The 19908-nt window shown below is 44.4% G+C and overlaps 1 protein-coding gene across 6 annotated transcripts in view; it reads left to right on the top strand.

Annotated features, from left to right (window-relative positions):
- Nucleotides 1–19908, top strand: part of LOC147750884 (uncharacterized) — a 1319653-nt gene that overhangs the window by 1244229 nt on the left and 55516 nt on the right. The window lies entirely within an intron of this gene.

Here is a 19908-nt window from a genome sequence, read left to right as displayed (position 1 = left end):
AGCTCTGCAGTGTGATATGAAGTCTCAGTGGGCTCAGTACCAGGGCAGCCTCTAAGATTCCATCCAGGTGTTGAAGGAGACTTCAAAAGACCTGCAGTTTTGGCTGCTCCAATGCAGTTAGATCAGCAGAAGACCCTCTCCCTACCCCACCCTGAGCTAACAGTTGTGATGGATGCATTTACCTGTATGGAGGAGTTCCTCTGGGAGAGACAGGGGTCAGAGGACTCTGGTCTCTGCTGGAGGCTCGCCTCCACATCAACTTGCTAGAGTTGGGAGCACTTCACTTGGCACTGAAAGCGTTCCTCCTGACCATCAAAGGGATATGGGTGCTAGAACTCACAGGCAATATAACCTCCTTGTAGTATTGTAATAAGCAGGTCAGCATGGGACCGTTGGTTTCTGCTCTAGGAGGCTCTGTGCCTCTGGAAGTGGCTGAATGCTTAGGGCATCTCCCTGATCGTCCAACAACTGGCAGGACCTTCAAATACCAAGGCGGAAGAACTCAGCCAAAGTTGCATATTAGATTACAAATGGTGGTTACACACCAAGGTGGCACAAGGCAGCTTCTAAAAATAGGGAGATCCCTGGCTCAATTTATTCAGCAACAAAGGGCGTGCAGTTTCAAAGGATTTGTACATTGGAGTTCTTAAGGTAACCTTCCCTCAGAGGCACCTTTCACCAACCTTCGTGGTATAGACTCCTGTACTCCAGAAGATCAAGAGTGACCGGGCCCAAATCATTCTAAGTGCCTTGGACTGAGGGAATGAGGTTCCGTGAATTCTGAACCTGGGTCATAAAGGTCGTGGTTCCGTTACGATTTTGGTAACAGCGAACCGTAAACAGTGAGCTCAGCAAGCATGAGTGTTTTCGTCATGTTACACCGAAAGATTCACTGTGTATTTGACGATTTCGTTCTGAACCCTTGGGTTCCATTTTGTGCATAGCAGCCATGTTGTGATTGCCCTCACATAGGCTGATGACTGTGGCCAAACAGTCTTAGGACACATACACCTTAGCTTGAGTTTGTGCTGACTTCTGTTTGACCTGAGTGAACTGACCCTGTTGCCTGAAGCTGACCTTGCCAAACCAGTTCTTGCCCTTTAGCTGATCAAGATTAAGGATCAGAGCACAGGACATTGTAAAGGTTTTATTACACACGAATATGCCTTATCCTACTCCTATCTGTTTCTGTTCCTTCTTTATGGTCTATTTATGATGTGTGTTTGTCCAGCTTGTCTAAAGAAGAATGTTTATCTTGGGTTTGTTTGATGATTAATTATGGGCTGGACAAACTGAAAATGGGTTTGTCACCATGCAAATGCCTTTGTCGTGGAAACATGTGAGTGGTCAAACTGTAAATAAGGAATGTTTGCCTGAAGGACAATTTTTTGTATAAAAAGGGACGACCTGCTTTGTAAAATTGAGCAGTCTCCTGAGAACATACACCGTGTTGTACTTCTAGGACCTCTGTTACTGGCTATAGTACTAATAAATTTGATCTTTGACGTCACCAAGAAGTATCCTGTGTCTCTGTTTGCCAAGACAGGTGAATCCGAAGACTTTGGGCGTGCCCCTGGCGCCGCTGGGTTTAAATCCCGGTTCTTCAGGAAGAGACTGTAGTACTTGGAACTTCTAGCTATAAACATATGTCCTACAATCGGGCTGCCCCTTGGTAGGACCTGCTGTCACAGCAGCAGAGCCAGGTCGTGCACCTGAGCCTGAACTGTCTACTCCTTCATACATGAAGATTGAGCAACAGCAGTTGATGACTTTGGATCTTCCTTCGAAGTGGTTGGTCTGATCTCAGCAGCTAAAAGCGTCCATCAACCAAAAACAAAAAAATGTGTGCACGACGCTGGGAGAAGTTTGTTGTCAGCAGCCCTAAAACATACAACCCCTGAATGCATACCTACCTGATGTTCTCCTGTTTGTTTTTTTGTTGGCCCTGTAAGGCCTTGCTGTGTCAATAGTTAAAGGGTAGCTCTCGGCCCATTACATTTACCAGACCAGCCATCTCTCTTCAAGTCACCTTTTGTGATGTGTTTTTTTTTAAGACGCTGGTCCATATGTTCCTGCCAACTCCGTTCGTCATGCCTCAGTGGAACCTTAATTTGTTTTTTATGTAATTCCCTTCAAACTGGTTCACAGCATCCCATTCTTAGACATTTGCCAGTCCGCACCGTGGGCTCCCTCACAAGTTCATAAAGCATTTCTGCCAGAATAGCCAGGTCTGTCATAATGGGCACTTCTGATCTGTCCTGCAGGATTTCGTAGTCTGGGCCATACCACAGACCACCCACCAGAGGAGGTGTACTGATTTGATATTTATTCACAAGGGGAAGTCTCTATCAGAAGAACAAGTTACCTTAGGTAATACCTTTTCTGGTCGAAACCTCACATTCCACACTCACCCACCCTCCTCCTCCTTCTGTGGAATGGGCTCCCATAGTCCTTTAATAAGATGGCAGATGAAAAATGTCTGCACACTGATTTTCATGATTCTGAACCAAACACCCTGGACCGATATCAGAAACCAACTGACGTTAGCGCGTAAACGTGACGTGTCTGATTTTTGTCTGCCCAGTCTGATGCGCAGCCAAGGAAATCAATGTGCAGGGGCCCTGAGGTGTCATCCAAGGTGGGACGAATCTGACACAGAGCTGTACAATGCCACCTAAAGATGCACGAGAGAATGGCTCTAAAGTTTCTGGATCCAGTTTGGCACCTGGGGAAATTCACAAGCTGAGAAATCTGCGTTTAGAAGTATGTATCAGAAGCATAATTGGTGCTCTCAATACCGCTTATTAATATTTGTATCTAGGACTTAACCATTACATTTACCAGACCAGCCATCTCTCTTCAAGTCACCTTTTGTGATGTGTATTTTTTTAAGACGCTCGTCCATATGTTCCTGCCAACTCCATTCGTCATGCCTCAGTGGAACCTTAATTTGTTTTTTATGTAATTCCCTTCAAACTGGTTTACAGTGTTTCCTACCCTGTGGGTTGGAAGCGGATTTTTGGAGGTCATGCAAGTCCAAGCAGTACATAAAGATTACTTTAAATTCTGTATTTATCTTGCAACATTTGCTGCGCTTCTAAGACAGAGGTCAAATGTCAGACTATGTCTTCTGACATTGCTGCTTATATTTTTTTAACATGTGTATTGGTGTTTACAATATTCTCTTACTTTTGAGTTAAAGAAAGCAAAGTGAATGTTGTAGCAATCCTGCTGGGATACGGGGAGTGTGAAGGGAAAGAATGTCATTTTTTTGTGACATTCTATAAAATGTAACTACCTGTTAAATGAAATACACACATTAAGCAGTTAGGAAAGCAAAAATGAAGCACTTTTTATTGTAATTCTGAAGTGTGATGGAAATAAAGATTTTAATAGGATCAAAACAAATTAAAACACTTGTTGATACTCAAATGGTTAATATTCACTCGAAACCCTATTTCCACGCATTGTCATGTGTTTAAAATAGTTTATCAGTAAAACTGTCTGTCTGTGCAAATTTAGTGGTTGTTTAAATCGAAAATGTGCTGTCTGTAAATGACAGTGTCTTTATCAGACAATGCTTTACTTACATTAAAAAAAACACCCACATCATGTCCATCAAATCTCTGTGGTCACAAATGTTTGTGGTTCTAAATATTGGGTCGTGGATCTAAAAAGTCTGGGAAGCACTGATCTAGGATACTTGCATCCTGTCATATTTGAAGTGTTTTCTTTGTGGAGAAGGCCACTAATGTGAAGTAGCCTCATCCCTCAAACAGTGTGGAGTGAATAGGTCATCAAGGTGAAGAATGAGATAAAGCACAACATGAACAGACTGCGATTAGAGTCTCTACCAAAAGAGGTGTTAGAGAAGGTAAGTAATGTTTTTATTTAGTCATTGCGCTTGTGTGTGGATTTTAAATATTTCCTCTACCATGTGTAGCTCTGTAACATTCGTTTGCTTCTGTACAGAATCAGTGCTATTGGCCCTCCCCAATTATATGTGAATTGCATCAGTTTACACTCCTTTGCTATTTGTTTTGTTTTCCTAGGGATAACTGTAAAAGTCTAACCTAATAACCCTCAAGAGCTGTTTGTTGCAACGTGATGCATAGCACGTGAGAATACAGAGACGTGCTTGTATGTTTACATTGTGAATTGAGGGCAATAGAGTACAGTTATAGCAAGGATTGGAAAGATAGCACCGCAGTAGTGTGGCGGTGGAACGAAGGTAGAGGTGAAAAGTAGACTTTGAAGCCTTACTTGGTTGCACGAAAGAGTAGATCTCTAGTGCAGGGGATGTTTTACCGGAGTCTCAACCCATATGCAGAGAAAGCCAGTTGTTGAGTGCTTTTTTTCCGAGGCTTTTTTGATGCAGTTGTTGGCGTAATCTACATAGAACACACAGAGAAGTAGGAGGCACCAAATATGTGTTCTTTGCAGTATGATTGGATAGGTCAGTCCTCAAATTGAGCTGGTGGTTGCAGACAGGCCCACTGTCACTTATTTTTAGGGGCCAACACTTATTTTTCCTCATTTTACTTTCAACTACACCATAAACACATAAGAGAGAAATAAGAAGGAAGACTAAGATGGAGAAACAGTCATAAAAAGTGAAAGCAGGGATGAAAAGGAACCTGCAAGAGTTAGATAAAGGGGCAGGCAGTGTCTAGTGGTGGATTAAAGACACATGGGGTGGAATCAGGGCTACGCACGCTTGATATTCGGCAACCAGACCTTTGATAGAATCTGCTGCCGGCTTCTAAACAAAAGTTTGGGCACAAACACTTATTGTATTACAAATGAAGCAATGGATATGCCAAACCCTTGGGTGACATCTCGAATCCTAGGTTTTGGGGCGTGCATGGTAGTGTTTTTTGTTTATTTGGCTTTCAAAATAAATTCAAAGGTTGCACATAGTCAGGCACGTTCTTGCAACTGCCTCTGAACGTAATTAGACTGTGCCAATGCATACAACTGAAGTCTCCTCCCTTATGTCATTAATATTTTATCATATTTGCCGATTTCACAGTGTAAACAAACCACTCTTTAGGTCGAGCAGACCTAAAAAGCATGCGAAGCATGCTTTGTCTGCGAAGACATCTTTTGCTGGCGCGTCTGGGGGAATGTGAGACAGCGATCGCCCACGCGCCTCGCTGTCTCAGATTCCTCCTCGAGGGCGCGCACGTCGCTGTGCACATCCCCTGCCTGCCATTCACTCTCAATCACACACAGCCACATTCACGCATGTGCGCACACACACATACACCCACGCAGGCACAATGCATACACACACACACGAGCGCCCATGCACGCACGCACATACATACATGCAGAGACACCCCCCCCGCACACATACACACACGAGAGCACTGAGGCCCCCCCAGCCCTTTGGAACTTACCGGGCCAATCTCGGGGGACTCCACTCGCAGCACGCTCCTTTCCCGGGGCTCCCACTTGGTCAAGGGAGCCCCGCAACACTTCCGCAACCTCCTGCTGGCGGCCCCGGGGCTCTCCACCGCTCACAGGAGCCCCGGGCCGCAAGACGGATTTACGCCTCCTGCCTCCTCTTCCGGTCCGAACGCGGCCACGCCCCCGTCACAAGGCGACCTTGCCTGACTCCCGGTGCGGCCGCGGCGGAATTCACTGCTGGCTTTCAGTTTCCCTCCCCCGCCCCCCTCGGCTCCACGGATCCAGATCGCCCTGGAGTTTCTACCCGCATGCACATCTCCTGTCCCTGGAGGCTGGCACAAGCATGGTGCGTTTTCACTTTCGCGGTTTCTCTCCCCCCGAGCGCAGCACCGGCTTCAGGGTTACCGCGTTCGTTTATTTTATTACGTGTAACCCTGGATTCTCCTCGCAGCGCCGCTGTGTTGGTGCGGACCTTTTATTAGGCATCTCGCTTTTCTCTTTCTTAACCTACCATTGGCTGTGCATGCGGAAGGGCTGGGGCAACAGGTCATAGCGGCGGGTGGTTTCACCATGCAGAGGGGCCTCCTTACATAAAGCCAGCATGTTTTCCAAGGTATTGGACCGCGGTTTTCCTTTTCTTTGTCTACCATTGGCTGTGCATGCGGAAGGGCTGGGGTAACAGGTCACAGCGGCGGGTGGTTTCACTGCGCAGAGTACCTCCTTATATAAAGCCAGCATGTTGTCCAAGGTATTGTTCAGGGGTATATTACTTAAACACCAGTCCATTTTAAACATGGTAGTGCTATTGATAGGCACAGGGAGATGGAATGATTTTCACAGGTTCACAGGATGTGGAGCCCATGCTGGGACTCGAACCTTTGTTTCCTCCGCTGCACTTTGTTTTATTACCCCTACCTACCCCAAGTTGCGCTGTTCCTTTACTTTTAAATCTACCTTACCAGAAAGCATGAGGCATTGTAGCCCCTCACACTCCCACTTCCAAGGCATGGAGGGGGCTTCCGAGGGCTCAGGGGTAAGGGGGAGGACCTGCATGCCTTTCTTATGTTCTACATGAGCCCACTTTCATATAGCTCCCCCACCCGTCACCGTCATTTGTCCTCACTGCGTGTTAGTGTTGGTTTATGTGTTTTTATTCAATGCAGCCCTGCCCCACCTCATATCAGCACAGGGGGAGAATGTAATGCTTACCCACCAACCAGCTTTCTCTAATTCCTTATCTAGTCCTGCCAGACCTCCGACTCACCCCATGACATCAGTTACACTTTCCTACTACCATTAAACCCCACGAAAAATAAAATACTGTGCAGAATGCTGCTGGTTAAAAAACGGACCCTCCATTAGTCCCCATTCTGCAGCAATTAACTTGTAACTGCATTTACTTGTGAAGTATTATGGCATTATACCAGTGTTTACGTGTGTACAGTTACCAACCCGCCAGCACTGTCACCGTCTAAAGAGGAGCTTACTGGGAAGGAAGCAGTGCTCTTCTGCAGCCCCTTCCCAAATTAGCATTTTTCTTCCTTTCGCTGCATTGTCTAGTTTTGGACTTCTTTGGACTTCTTCTCAGTGATAGTGTCCCTGGGAAGTCAATGTCTGGATCCACATCATTAAAACGAATAAATGCTTTGGAAGACGTTTGGGCCTAGGTTTATTTTTCTCCATCGCTCTACTCCACACTACGCCTCGCGAAGGGTTTCAGTGAGCATTGTTTCTGTTGAGGAAGGCCCCATGAGCACTCTCTGGAACATCCTATCCCCTCAGCACACGTGCACATCTCCCGGAAGTCTGCTGCTGCAACACAGGCCAATACTCCCTGCCATTAATTCCTTGCCCCTCACCTCCGAAAGAATTTAAGATGGCATGTTTGACCTCCGACCTTGCCTAGTCCCCATCTGTTCTTAAATTCACTTTCCATGCCCCTGAACATCAACCGTTTTAAAACCACACAGGGGATACTTATACTGGGCAGTAACCTGCCACGTCAGGAATTGGTTGATGTGGTCTGGGGCGGGTGGGGGGTTGTGCCAGGCACCCTTTAGAGCCTTATTGCATCCTTGTGGCTTTATATGTACAATTCCTGGTTTAATAGTTGCATAATATCGGTTGATATAAATAAGGTTTTCAGTTTAAGCTTGAATGTTAGTCTTGAGATAAATGAGACTGTTGGCCTTCTTAAGTCTGGCTTGAGGACACGGGTATGTTGATTACTTGTTAAATAATTCTTTAAAATAACAGTAAGGGGCTTGCATTCGGGCCAGAGGAACATTCCTCTCACCAGATGTTATTGGCTGTCATGCAGCTCCTCTCCCGTGATTCTACTGTATACACCTATCTGAGCTTGACACTATCTAACCAAACTAGACTGTTAATCTTTAGTCGTGCCAACTTATGATTTAATTATGCATCATGATCATTAGTCTTCCTTTCTGGTGCATATTGTTCTCTTTGCTCTGCAGTGCTTAGATATGATCGTCTTTAGATGAGTATGCCGTGCTGTTTTGCTTGTGTATATCATGGCCAGTGCTGTCACAATGTGTTCATTATTCTTTACTCTCACTATAATCCAGATGCTCATTGAGCGCACTGATGCTCCTAGTACTGGATCCAATTGTGCTGTATCATACTACTGTAAATATTTGAAGTCCTTAAATATGTCACTCTAGTACTGGTCTTTGCTGATTCCGAACGGTTTCCTCTGCTCCTCCAAGTGTTGGTTTCTCATTTCATTTGATGCACTGCTGTACCTTTCCATTGTTTCTGCCTCCCGGGGCAGTTGAATGACCTGCCTCGTTGGTTAGGGGTTCCCTGCAGAGGTTTTTTAATGTTCCTAATGTCTCTGTATAAGGTCAAAGTAAATTTACATTTATATTTCTCTAAACTCAGTGTTACCTGATTTTTGCCACCTCAGGCATTGTCTGTTGTGACCTGCAAAGCAACATGTAACACACCACGTACCCCCAATCCACACCACAGATTTCCACATCATGCCACAAAATGTAACAGCATACCACATAATGCAACTCCTCAACATGCCACTGCACAACACCAATACCATTCCACAAAATAAACTCCATAAAACACAAACTCCACATAATTCCAGTACACCATTTAATCACTATCCACATAATTCCAAAGCACACCGTGCCACATATTTCCACTACACAACTCCACACAATTCAATGCCACACAATTTAACAAACAATTACAATACAACCCATCTTTCTCTCGCACTGCCTCAAACCCATGCATTCTCTCCCCCGCACAACCACTGCCCCTCTCATCTTCCCCCTCACACTACAACTTCCCCTCTCATCTCGCAATCCCACTGCCCCCTCTCATCTCGCAATCCCACTGCCCACGCTCATCCCTCCCTCACACTCCCTCTCTCCCCTCTATACTGCCTGTTCACACATGCTACCTTGCCGTACCTCTTCATGCGGTGCATTGGTCCACCTCTCGCCTCATACCTCTAGGTATCACTCACTCTTCCCGCCTCTCGCATATGGTTGACTTCATGTCTTCGAGCACATTTTCTTTACCGTGCCTTTTCATAGTTTCGGACCCTCAAACCCATGCTCTCCTCCTCTTGTAGGGTGTATTCTTCATACACAGCTGCTCCCTCAAATGCATCTGTGGCCTGCTCTCCCCTTATTTCTCTCTTCCATACACTCTTTCTGCTCCTCTATATACAGTTTACGACTTCATGCACAAACTACTTATCCCTCTCTATCTTCCTTTCTATCTAGTATGTGCAGCTCTCACTGCTATCTATTCACCATACCACATAATTCCACTACACAAATAGACTACACACCACTCCATTCCAATCTAACCCACATAATTCCAATCCACACCACATACATCTGCTCCACTTCAAACGAAAACACATAGGTAAAAGACATTGGCTTTTACAACGCCAAAGCTCTAACTCTCACAAATGCGAGACCTATTGTATTGCAAATGCTTGTTTTTTGGATGTCTTGCTTGTTTTTAGTCACTTTGGGTTTATTGCTATATCACCTAATGGTGTAAAATACTATAGTGATTAACTAATGTATTCAGATAACTGTTATAGATGATTTGAAACTCCACTATCAAGCCTCCATCTTTTCCTTTCTTTATCAGAAAACAGCGAATCAGCTTATTTCATAGTTATTCCTACACCTCGAACTGTATTTTATTTAAAATGAGTAACCTTGTAGAAGACAGTAATAAATAACAGATCCTATAAATGTTTATTTCGAATACAAGATCTGTAAAAAACAGTACAGCAAGTAAACTGATAAAACCAGACAATAGACAATAAAACCAGCAATCTCGTTAAAACGTCTGTCCCACAATAAGATTTAAAAAAAAATGAGGAGACTTCAAAAGAGATGGAGCAGCATTTTACAACATACAAAAAGGAAGTCTACTTTTAAACATCATTGCTTCATCTCTTCGACACTGCAAGCGGATAATCATGGCAGTCTTCAAAAATGTCATAATCTCAACAACAATTACCTCTCATGTCCGAACGTAAAGTGCGTAGTGTCTGAACATAGTGATGAAATCCCAAGAGATTACATACTGGCCTCAGCCATAGTTTCCGAGGTCTATCATAGGCTGGACAGAAAAAGGCAAAATGTTGCAGAGTTTCTTCTTCTGCATTGCACGAGGGACACGTGTTAGGACTGCAACACTGCACACCCCATTTTATACAAAGACATTTTAACGTTAGAACCCCGTACCTCCATTTAAAAAAAAAAGTTGCAATGGGATGGAGCCTGGGAGGATGTCAATAAAAGATTTGTAAGCGGGGGAGAACTGAATGTATAAACAATAATCAGTGCTACTACCTGCTTAGACACATTTCATATCCCTCAACCACAGATGCTCCTTTAGTCGTTCTTGGACCATGGCGCGAGGGACATGTTTTCCCATGGCAGATGTATCCCAAAGCAATGGCAAACCTATCTCATACAGCGTAGTATTAATATAGGCAAACCAGGCGAACCTCTCGCAGCCTGGAGATTTAAGAAGAGCCCTGATCTCATCTCTGTAGGATTCTTGTTCACCTGTGGACCAAAATCTGTGCCTGTACAAAATAAGGCAACACATAAGTTGATTTATAGTGCAATCCCCAAATCTTGGAGTTGGGGGAGGCGAGGGGCACTCTGCGGGAGCTTAAGAGTGCTCCTCACAAACCTATTTTCGGTTTTGCCAAGTTCATCACTCTTGGCATGGCCTTACAGTTCTACGCCATACATGGCTGTGTGTTTTTTGCATCTGAAAGAGACTATTAGTTATAGATTCCTTACCTTAGAGTTACCCCCAGGCATTAAACTGGATCCAGAGAAATGTTTTCGTAGCAGTAACCCTGCGCGTCGGTAGGTGGCGTCGGTCGGCGCAGATCCGGAGAGAGTGGTACCCTTAGTCTTTTTTGACTAGAGTATTTTCGGCTTTTGTTGACTTCTTTTTCCGAGTAGTTCGATTCCTGGTGCACGGAGGGATGTCACATCGACGGACCGGCTTTAAACCTTGTGACCCCTGTCACAAGTTGATGTCGGTTACAGACCCACATTTTGTGTGCCTCTGGTGTCTGGTGCAAAAACCACAGTTGATGGACAGAATGCAGAACAATGTCATACATTCACCCCAGTACAGACATCTGGGCCCAAATCCATCGTTTTTTTGCACTCCACACCACCCCAGTTCAGTCATGGCTATATGCAAATCAGTCTGACCCTGTGCCTCATGGGAACAGTCCAGCCCGAACTGCCAAGCCATGCCTTCCCTGGACCGGAAACAAGCTTCCGAGGACCGGTTTCTGGCATTCCAGCCGTCTTCAGCCCGGCTTGCTTGAATCCAGTGGTGTCGAGAGCATGAGACGAACGTCTGAGTATACCCATCCCACTCGGGGTGACAAATGCAAAAACCACAGTTGATGGACAGAATGCTGAACAATGTCATACATTCACCCCAGTACAGAGATCTGGGCCCAAATCCATCGTTTTTTTGAACTCCACACCACCCCAGTTCAGACATGGCTATATGCAAATCAGTCTGACCCTGTGCCTCATAGGAACAGTTCAGCCCGAACTGCCAAGCCATGCCTTACCTGGACCGGAAACAAGCTTCCGAGGACCGGTTTCTAGCATTCCAGCCGTCTTCAGCCCGGCTTGCTTGAATCCAGTGGTGTGGAGAGCATGGGACTCACGTCTGAGTATACCCATCCCACTCGGGTGACAAATGCTAAAACCACAGTTGATAGACAGAATGCAGAACAATGTCGTACATTCACCCCAGTACAGAGATCTGGGCCCAAATCCATCGTTTTTTTTGCACTCCACACCACCCCAGTTCAGTCATGGCTATATGCAAATAGGTCTGACCCTGTGCCTCATGGGAACAGTCCAGCCCGAACTGCCAAGCCATGCCTTCCCTGGACCGGAAACAAGCTTCCGAGGACCGGTTTCTGGCATTCCAGCCGTCTTCAGCCCGGCTTGCTTGAATCCAGTGGTGTGGAGAGCATGGGACGAACGTCTGAGTATACCCATCCCACTCGGGGTGACAAATGCAAAAACCACAGTTGATGGACAGAATGCAGAACAATGTCATACATTCAGCCCAGTACAGAGATCTGGGCCCAAATCCATCGTTTTTTTGAACTCCACACCACACCAGTTCAGACATGGCTATATGCAAATCAGTCTGACCCTTTGCCTCATGGGAACAGTCCAGCCCGAACTGCCAAGCCATGCCTTCCCTGGACCGGAAACAAGCTTTCGAGGACCGGTTTCTGGCATTCCAGCCGTCTTCAGCCCGGCTTGCTTGAATCCAGTGGTGTGGAGAGCATGGGACTCACGACTGAGTATACCCATCACACTCGGGTGACAAATGCAAAAACCACAGTTGATGGACGGAATGCAGAACAATGTCATACATTCACCCCAGTACAGAGATCTGGGCCCAAATCCATCGTTTTTTCGCACTCCACACCACCCCAGTTCAGACATGGCTATATGCAAATCGGTCTGACCCTGTGCCTCATGGGAACAGTCCAGCCCGAACTGCCAAGCCATGCCTTCCCTGGACCGGAAACAAGCTTCCGAGGACCGGTTTCTGGCATTCCAACCGTCTTCAGCCCGGCTTGCTTACAGCAAGGTGGCTCAGTGATTTAAGCTAAGGTTACTACACCATGTGGGGCACCGAAGCGCTAAATAGGTAGCACACTGCACCGGCTGAATCCTTATTCGGTACTGCCAAAAAAGAGCCAATTACTGCCCCCATCAATTCTAAGTGACGCCACCCCTCCCTGCCCCCAGTTAACCCACTATAACAAATTGTCTACCTCCCTGCGAAACCCGCAGAGGCTGGGCCCTGGATCCACTCTTTAATTGGAAAACACGAATTACAGGACTCAAGCCACATTAACAGCACTGGAAGTGCTGTTTTGCCCAGAAGGTGCGGTTCAGTTCGGTTCCGCTCCGCACTGTAAAGAGTTTAACTGTTCATACAATCCAAGCATGGGTGAGACAAAAGACAGAGTGAGCGCATTTATATATGATTGTGCATGCATGTCTAAAGTGTGCACACAGGGTAGGTATTTAGGAATGCCTGCGTATGTATGCTTGTATATATGTGCATGCATTTGTCAGTGTGTAAATATATCGCCTCCTGGTAATGCTGTGTATGGATGTGCATGCTTCCTTATGTGCCTATCTATGTGTGCGTGTGTCGATGTGTATATGTGCTCAGACCTGCATGCGTATGTGTGCATAACTATATGTATGTATGCTTATATGGTTGCATCTATCTGTGTATTCAGCTGCAGGTGGGTTTTTCCAAATGTGTGCCTGTCTATGTGTGCGTTTGTCTCCGTGTATGTGTGTTTCTTTGTTTCGGTGCTTGTTTCATTGTTGAGTGTGGTTTTGCTCCCACCCTTTCTCCCGTCCCTGCACCGACTTGTAATTAAACTTAACAGCAAACGTCAAAACTATGGCAATGCTGCTAGCTCTTTTGGTGTGTTTCTATACATCCCCCTACCCAGAGGTTATCAGGAGGGCTTGTGCATGAAGGCTCCATACTGTTCCCTTGGTGGCTATTCCAGGTGATGCCCAGTGTGCAGCAGTGCAATGGTCGAAGAGTGACATGAGAGAAACTTAGTGGCAGACTGTGTCCAAAGGGCATTTAGGAAGGGCTGCAGGGAGCAAGTTGTCTGTTGCCAGGTATTGGAGGCTAAGGGTGTCTTTGTGGCGGGCCCTGAGAATAGATTCAAGGTGATGGAGGCAGTTGTTGTTGTTAGAGGCAGTCAATGGTAGCTACTATTGATGGGATTCTCAGAAACAAGGTATTGGCTTGGCAGTCCCACTTGGACCCCGGGAAGCTCTATAAATGTGACATCACCCACAAGTCCTGAGGATTAGCCAGGGCAGAAAATCCAAGTTCCTTATAAATGTGTTAGGCCTGTGGATCATTGTGAAGGGAACAGCAGCCAAGCTAAAAGGCATGTCCCAGAGTATAGCAACAGCTGTAGTTTAAACAAGGAAAACAATAACTGGATTTTCCTTCTTCTGATATATATATCTTTTTTTTCAATGAACTGTAGTCAGCAGAAATGTGATATTTATTTTTTATTACGCTATGGGCAATGGCAGGAAAAATATTGTCTCTGCATGTTACTTCACATTCTGCGCTACAGCATTTTTCATCTGGTTTACATTAACTGGTTCTAGTATCTTTTTGCAACAATTTACTAACTGCTTTTTGTGTATTTAATTTTTCACTACTGTTTTTTTTTGTTCTTCATATTGTTAACTATATTATCTCTTTCAGATAATAGATCTATACTCCAAGGATTTAAATGTTTGTGGAAGTGGTAATGGAGTGACTATCTAGAGAAAGGAATAAAATATCCCCTGCCATATCAAGCAAACATTGGCATAGCCAATAGGTCTCGCTTTTGGGACCTTATAAGTATTTAGTTATGCAGCACAATATCCTTGGTGCAACAACATTAACTATTGCATGGTTAAACACTTATAAGGTCCCAAAGGCGAGACCTATTGGCTATGCAAATGCTTGTTAAAAATAGGAACAAGAATAGATTGTGACCATGAGTCCACAAGCCCTACAGCACATGATGCTCGTAGGACTCTGGTCAAAATTAGGGTCCACAAATCCATGTTAACTTTAAAAAGATCGATTGGGACCCCATCAGGACCTGGGGCCTTTCGATTTTTGCTGGCCAACAATGCGAGCTCCACTTCTTCATACGTTATGTCAAGAGCTAACGGAAATGGAGTTGTTTTGGACTCAGTGGTGGACGGAATCTTGCCCATTTGGGGGGATGCCAAATGTCCGCTCGAAATGTTCAAACCATAATTGTTCATCTATCGCAACATCAATTATAGGCTTATCTCTGGAATCTGACAAAAAAGGCGATTTAATAGCTGTCCAAAAAGCGGCACGATCTCTTAAGATACAGGATTAATGGAGTTGATCCCATAGATCTTTTTTCAATTCTACTTTCCTAGATTTTATGACCCGATTAAACTTCCTTCTAAGAGTGGCAATTTCCTGGGTATCCCTTTCTGTTTTATGTAGTGCTACTTTTAGTTTTCTATATGCAATAGTGCAGTTACTATCGAACCATCCTTTGGTTTTGGGCTTTCTGTTTTTCAATTTGACAGAAAGGGCTTCTTTTATTGATTGTGTTACGATCGCAAAATTGGTCATAACATCCTCGTTAGAGGTGGCCAGATCAAGACATTTTTCGATCGCTGTTCGTGAATTTTTGATCACACTCGTGGTGATATCCAATGGGTCCACTTAAGTGAATACCCATTAAGCCTGTCTAAAATCATGGTGTTTTGCCCAAGGGTCCTCATAGTATTATGCCTATCTAGCTTCTGCAGGAGGTTTAAGATGATGCTGTTAGGATAGTGATCACTAATAATAATGTTGTGGGTCTTAAAATTCAGGACTCAAGATCCAGCTTTGGAAGAGATCAAAATAAAATCTATTATACTTGACCTTCCTCTACCTTTGAAAGTAGGAATGAGCGGGATTAAGGGATTCACCATATCATTTGCCAGACCCACATCTAAGCCGCAAAAGGTTCCATTTAAGCAGTCCCCAATTATAGTATGGGGAAGTGATTTACCGGGTTTTCGTTCTCATCCATAATACCACAGGCTAAGTTATCACTATTCTTGAACAAAGTTTGGTTGAAATCACCTCCCCAAATAATTGCCACATCTTTAGTGGCCTTGTTAATTAATTCCTGGAGGGAGAGAAAGATTTCTTTTATCACTTTTATTAACTCTCCTGTGTGGAGATTGTTATAAAAATTGACCAGTAAAAGAGTGTCTGTTTTACTCAGGTACAGAATTAATATTTGGAAAGTGGGTTCCAATTTAATTGGAACGATTTTCATAATCTGCACGAGATTGGAAACAAAGATGATCAAGCCACCTTTTGTTCTGCCAGAGGGTGATGGTAGTGCTGGGTAGAAATAGGTTTTATAGCCCTCTAAGTGTATCTCAGATGTATCCCACATTTCTTGGATACAAAGAATGCTAAACTTATGAACAAAACTAGGCCAACTATCGTTCGCCACCTTAGAGCGCAAACCTGCGATGTTCCAGTAAAGTATACTCAGGCTAAAATTGTCCTGGGAGCTAGGAAGGGCGGGGCCTATACTAATAATCTCCTCTTGAAAATTACACTGATTCATACTGACCGGAGTTACTCGATTGTTTCTATCCGCTAAGCCCGAATTAACTAATCAGTTTTGGGAATGTTCAATAAAACAGTATATTTCAGGGGTATTAGTAGTAAGAATTGTAGGGCGTTTAGGGGAGGAGATCACATCCGCCAGATTAGGCATCAAATTATCAATCGTGCCCTCGGTACTGAGTCAGTCCACCCCCTCTAACTCAGAGAGCATGTCAAAATGATTGAACGTCTGGATGTTGAATCTGGTTCTATGCCCCTCCATCATACCTTTATGCAGGGGCCTCAATTGATGTATTTTTGGTGGCACAGAGGAGGATGGGGGATAAATGTAACTTAGGTCGCAGGTATATATACCACCATCTCCTCTCTGGTGATACCGATTGCAAATGTGACTAACCACCCATCTATCCCTAAAATGAACGATGATACAGTCCCCCCGTAAATCCTTTACTCTGTACCCCACCCAGCTTAATCTTCTGACAAATAGGATTTCTCTATGCATGTTTAGCGGGAGTGGTCTATTCTTATTCAGCCAATATGTTACCTTATTTTTTAATTCAGAATAAGATTCTGTTTTTTCGGGGTTTAACTCTGGGACACCGGATAACACTACTGTATATGGAGATGATTCTGGAGGTAAATCAATATGTGGGAATATTCTCTTTGGTTTTACAACTGGCCTTCCTTAACTGGATATACATTTCATTTATAACTTTATTTTCGATTTGTATAAAATCGCAAAAGTTAAAACATACACAAAATATATAATAAAAACAGTGACAGGGCTGCTCATGGTAATTACATTGAATGATGCAGTATCTATAGTCTAGCACCTTATTTAAACATTTAAAAATTATTATTACTAAAAAGCATTAAACGTTAAAAGAAAACCATGGTTATAAACCTATATTTGGCTCACAGCATTTGGATATGGTACAGTTAGTCTAGGGTGATAATACAGGATGGTAATTCGAAATCAACAAAGCTTCGCTAGAGATGAGCCTTTGCCTCTTCCTCTTCTCTTTCCAGCGAAGCACCCATACCCACCCTAGGTACTTTGCTACTGCTACCACAACCGGAACGGCCACAAAGGTTTTAAGGATTCGAAGGGCCTCAAGACTGGACCTAATACCCATATTAGCACAGGTTGGTTTCAGCCACCTCGTTCTGCGTTTACTGTAAGCAGGACAAGCGAAAAAAATGTGGCCTACTGTTTCTATAGTGTGCACGCAAAACGGGCAGTGGCTGGATTGTGTATTGGCCCACTTTCTTGTAAAGTTGTTGGTAGGTAGCGTTCCCACTCTAAACTGGTGGAACAATTTCCTATCGCGGGTTGATGAAATAATATCCCAATATATACCTTAAATTTGGGCTCCAGCTTGTAATCTAAAAAGACACTAGAAAGGGAGGTGCCAGAGGAGGTCTTGATACGTTTCATGTTGAGCATAGCCCAATAAACAGCTTTAAAATCGGATTTTAATGGAAATGTGCGATCAGCTGGGGATGACCACAAATGGACCAAACCCATATCTGATAGTATATGATGTACAGTCCTGAACCAGCCCAGTTTCTTGTTGACATCCAAGTCCTTGACTTCCAACAGGGCTTGGGCATAATGGATAGGTTCAGGGGTTACCCATAATCTTCTCCAATAGGCAACCAACCTATAATGTACCACATCTCTAAAGGTGTAGCACCCTAATTCCGAAAACAAGGGGACTAGAGGGGTCGATTGTGGAAGACCGATTATAGAACGTAGAAATTTGTTCTGACCCATGACTAGGTTATCAACATTTGCATAGCCCCACAGCTCTGCTCCATATAGTATCGAAGCACCAATTTGGGATTTATAGAGCTGGAGGACCGGTGCTATGGGTTTGGTGTGTTAGAGTCTGTGTTCCTCCAATAAAGCTCCCGCAAGTTGCGCCTGTCTAACTGCTTGTTGTGTAACCTGCGGCTTCCAGGTGACTTTCCTGTCTATTCGACTACCCAGATATGAGAATGTCTCTGTTCAAGGATTCCCTGGTTCATCTGGACGACGACAGCCTTCGAGGAGTTCGTCAGTACCATGTACTTGGTCTTGTCAACATTGACAACAAGATCATGTTCCAGACACAACTCCTCAAATTTGGACAGGGCACACTGGAGGCCCTGTCTTGTCTTAGAAAGTAGGAGGGTGTCGTCTGCGAACATTAATAGTGGTGTCTTAGTACCTGCTAATGTTGGAGCATCTGTGGGGAAATCCTTGAAATATTGTACCACCCCGTGTGTATGTATATATATATATATATATATATATATATATATATATATATATATATATATAGATAGATAGATAGATAGATAGATAGATAGATAGATAGATAGATAGATATAGAAGAGGGTGGGAGCAAGGACACACCCTTGCCTCACCCCCCTGTCGACCGGAAATTTTTTGTGTGGTATTACCCCTTTCATCCCATCTAACCTGGGCGAAGTTGTTAGTATATAGTTTCACCACAAAAGCCAACAGGTCGGCCGGCTTGCCCAATTTTTCTAGTATGTTCCACATCTTATTGCGTGGGACCAAGTCAAACGCAGACTTAAGGTCCACAAACACAGCATAGATAGTACCCCTCCGTTTGGTCACAGTACGCCAGTATAACAAAATGAACCTCATGACCTGGTCCACAGTGCTTATACATTGCCGGAACCCTGCCTGAAGATTTGACAAGATGGCAGATTCCTCGAGCCAGGCCTGGATTCTGCACAGCACCACCCTTGCGATGACCTTTTGAATACAATCTATTAGGCTGATAGGCCTATAATTAGCAGGTAATGACCGATCCCCTTTTTTAAAAATGGGCAAAATCACTGCTCCTGCCCAGGTACAGGGGTAAGCGAGCTCCTTTGGTAATGGCATTAGCCAGGAGCTGGATGTATTTGGCCCATAATCCTGAGTCTTGGAGGAACAGATCAGCGGGGATGCAGTCGAGCCCCGGCGCCCTACCCTTTGGGACCCGAAGCAGAGTGTTTTCAACTTCCTGCTTAGTAATCTGAAGAACATGGATATACAGCTTTATTGACCTGTCCCACAAGTCCCGGAACCGTGACCACCTCACTCACCCCGGCTCGCACACCCCCTCTTCAACCATCCTAGTCCCACTCCCAGAAAGGTTGTCAGTCTGGCCAATTCCATTAGATAATGGGACAATTGGGATCTCGGAGGGTGAAGATAAAGCAACCGTAGTGTTATGGTCTCTAATTGAATCTCTGGTTAGAGTTTGTCTTACCATGCTCTAGTTGTGTATGCTGTCTGCTAATTGCCTTAATTGCAAGAGCTAATTGCCTTAATTGCCAGAGCTAGATGTTGTTACTTGTTCTAAAGTCTCTAATTTTTCACTAATCCGTTTTACCCTTTCCAGAAGTGGGGCCATAATGGATTTCATAAGATGTTCTACTTTTTCCATAAATCCCTCATTGAGTTGGAGTGGGAAAGATAGAGACTCTGCCTGACTTACCGCTGTTACATTTGGCGAGGGGAATATTAATCAACGCAGGTGTTATAATTGGTACAGATTGCGTCTCTGTAGCTACATTCTTGGAAGTTTTAGATGTTTTTACTGTTTTTGCAGTCTTAGGACATCTTCCCTTCTGTCTACTCCCTCCGCGTTTTCTTTTTGTTGCGGGACCTTGCCCTTGAACTGTTTAACAGAATATTTGTAGCTATGGACCTTGTAGGAGGATGCGATGTAGACTCGTTAGATGTAACGT

Source organism: Lissotriton vulgaris, chromosome 1_1 (assembly GCF_964263255.1).
Source record: "Lissotriton vulgaris chromosome 1_1, aLisVul1.2, whole genome shotgun sequence".
NCBI classification, from domain to species: domain Eukaryota; kingdom Metazoa; phylum Chordata; class Amphibia; order Caudata; family Salamandridae; genus Lissotriton; species Lissotriton vulgaris.
The sequence above is the reverse complement of the archived record's forward strand: the minus strand, read 5'-3'. Positions and strand labels throughout refer to the sequence as shown.